The sequence below is a fragment of the Nestor notabilis genome, unplaced genomic scaffold, assembly GCF_000696875.1.
Source record: "Nestor notabilis isolate BGI_N333 unplaced genomic scaffold, ASM69687v1 scaffold4743, whole genome shotgun sequence".
NCBI classification, from domain to species: domain Eukaryota; kingdom Metazoa; phylum Chordata; class Aves; order Psittaciformes; family Psittacidae; genus Nestor; species Nestor notabilis.
The window spans coordinates 9,178-12,236 of NW_009920475.1; positions in this window are offsets into that span (position 1 = coordinate 9,178).

Sequence of the window (3,059 nt, forward strand, 5' to 3'; positions counted from 1 at the left end):
TCACACTGTGTATAGGCCTTGCCCTTTAGTCTTCCCACACTTCCATCAATACAGAAACCAACTCCAGGGCAACCAGCCATCAAAGCTAGGAGAGCTGCACACAGGCATCAGTGTCAGTAATGCCCTTCGCCTTCACTACCCATCCCTTTCTTTCATGGACAGGTTCTGGCTCATCCAGCAGATTGAACTACCCTCACCGGGCTGCAAAGCACCTGTGAAAAGTCAGTAAATTTTATGAACTGAACAAAATCTTCGTAACGCAGGCTCTGTCAGTGTCTCCCTGGGAGAAGGGCAGAGTTTCAGTAGCGAAGGGCAAAGCAAGCTCATAAAATGTAAAACAATTGAGGTAGGAGCTGGTTTAGGAGAAATTCTACAGGTAACGGAGAGTTTTGAACCTAAAGAAGAAACACTAATTTAGAGGGAAGGGTCTCCTGGGGCAGAAGGAGGGAAGGATTGGCTTTGGTTTAAGGTATTTATGTTTCTGTATAGCCTTGCTAACATTGCCACGCTTGGCCTGGCTCAAGGGATTCCAATTGTCAACAGAAATAGGACTCTGGCTGCAGATGTTCAGATTAAGGCTTCAGTTTGTATCACCTGTGGATGCTTTTCTTCAGTGCTCAGGATAGTTAAACTGGTTCATCAAGAAATTGCTTTAATTTGGATAATATTTGAAGTCAAATCTTATCGTGTAGAATCACCTCTGTCAAACAGTGCTTTTTACTCAGATTGTTCTAGCAGAGATTTTTTTTGTTTCATTTTGTATACAGTACATAAATCTACAAGGCCTAATTCTAACTTAAGACCAACAAACAAACACACAAGATTAAGGCATTGCCTGTCTGAGTTACATCTTGGCAAAGTTCCTGATGATTGGTTTTCTTATGGATGGTATTCTAGACATTTTCTCCATTACGTAATTTTGCTTACCAATATGGAATCTTAGATGATTAAGAAACATCAATTCTTGTAGAACTGCAGACTTTCAGAAGAAGAAGAAAACCCCCATTTCATTCATCTGTCATTATTTAGAATTGTTTTGATTTTGTTAGGTTTGCTGGGGTTTTGAAGTCACAGCAAGTTCTCTTCAGGCCTCATAAAGAATTATGTGGTCCTCCTTATATTTCTGATTTGAATAATTAGATACAAATGGTATTTTTAAAGAATAGAGGAAACAGTTGATTTCATGATTGCTTAATGAGAGCCAGAAAGTATAGTATCTTTCCTCAAAAAAGTAACTTGGTAAGATTTATTTATATTATCAGGAAATAGGATGGTGGGAAGACACTTGATGAACCATGTTTCTCTTACTCACTTAGAGTTACATGACAAAGCTGCTCAGTACAAATTTGAACGAACAGATGTTCATTAGATGCATTGATCTCTATCTTAAAGATTACAACTGCTTCATTATCAAAGGTCGTTTGCACAACAGGAGAAGACAAACTTGGATCAGAGGATTTCTAGCAGAACGTGCCATTTACAATAGAGATTTTCTTCTTCAGGGTCACCTCAGGAACATGGAGTTACTACTCAAGAGACACTGATTATTACCATCAGGATCTCCAGCTTCCCATATCCCATCAAGCTGCATTTTAGCCCTGATTTCTTTCAAGCATGAGTATATATATACCAATCTGTGACAGAAAGGCAGATACATAGACATAAATATCCACATGAGCATGACTTGCATGAGCACAAACACACCACACACATATACAATATTATAAAAGTCCAAAACTTCTTCCGATACGGAAAGGAAATAAGAGCAAACATCATCCCATTATTAAACAAAAATATTACTACATTTTTAAAGGGGGGAAAAAAAGACACATGAATTTGTGAGGTGAAGTCTTCCACTTGGGAATCTTCCCCATGGTCACGTCAAAGTTCTCATCCAAGAAGTTAAAATCCAACTTTGCAGACTCTGTTTTTTTGAGCTGTGTTTTTTTCCCCTCCTTTAATTAGCAATATATTAAACATCTTAAACCCACCTAAGTTTGCCAAGCAGTTCCAGCAAGATGCATCCATCGATGAGCCCATGAGTTTTCAGCCAAGTGAAGAATGAATGAACAATGACAATGAGGCATTCAGCTAAAAGGAACCAGGTGGTGCTTAACACAGTATTTTTAAGTCATGCGTCATCATGTTGCATTCTTGAGCTTGGTGTGACTTCCTGCGAGCAGTGCCAAGGTCAGGCAAATCATTATTTACAGTTACTGGCGTTTTGAAGGTGTATGCTCTTAAACGTTTTGTCCTTGTTTCTTTTGAACTAGTCTTTGTCTTTTGGTTTTGACTGTAAGCTCCTTAGAACTAGGATCATTGTTTTCAGAGCTTGGAAAAAGGATAAAGCCTCTTCATGCCTGCACTCACCAGGAGACAAATGGTGGCTTCACAGAAAGGTGAAGTAGTGCTTTTTTCTCCCCAAGAACAGTTTTACTGTTCTCGAGCTGTCACCCACCATAAAGTCCCTCATTCAATCCTACAGCACAACTCGACTCCTAATTGCCTTCTGTTGTTCCTCAGCAATTGCATTTCAGATTAAACTCAGCCGCTCCAGTGTCTCCTGGTGCCTTCTCACTACACTCACAACCTTGCCAGACAGAGCCCAAGTCCACCTTCCAACCCCTTTCCGAACCTCCCTTACCTGCCTCAGGCTCCACTGCAGAGTGCATGGTCACCTCTGTCAGACAGACCTGCTACCTGAGCAGAGCCTCCATCTTCCCCCTCCAGGTTCAGGGCATGTCTTCATTTTGCAGATTCCTGAAATGTTAAGATGTAATTTTCTTATATATTCATCCATTAAAAAAAGAAACAAAACCAAACCAAAACTTCCCTAAAAATACACCTCCTAGATGATACAATTTTGCCTCACAAACTCAATCTTGTTGCTCATGCCCTGTCAGAAACCTTTTGTGGACGGCTGCATGGCAGGTACCACCCACCAGCCAAGCCTAGTCACCCCCCACTGCCTCGTTACTCACCTGCTCTCAGCTCCAGGCAGGCACATTGCAGCCTCACAGACAGAAACCTCTGTGATTGTTTCCCATTCAGCTCCTTTG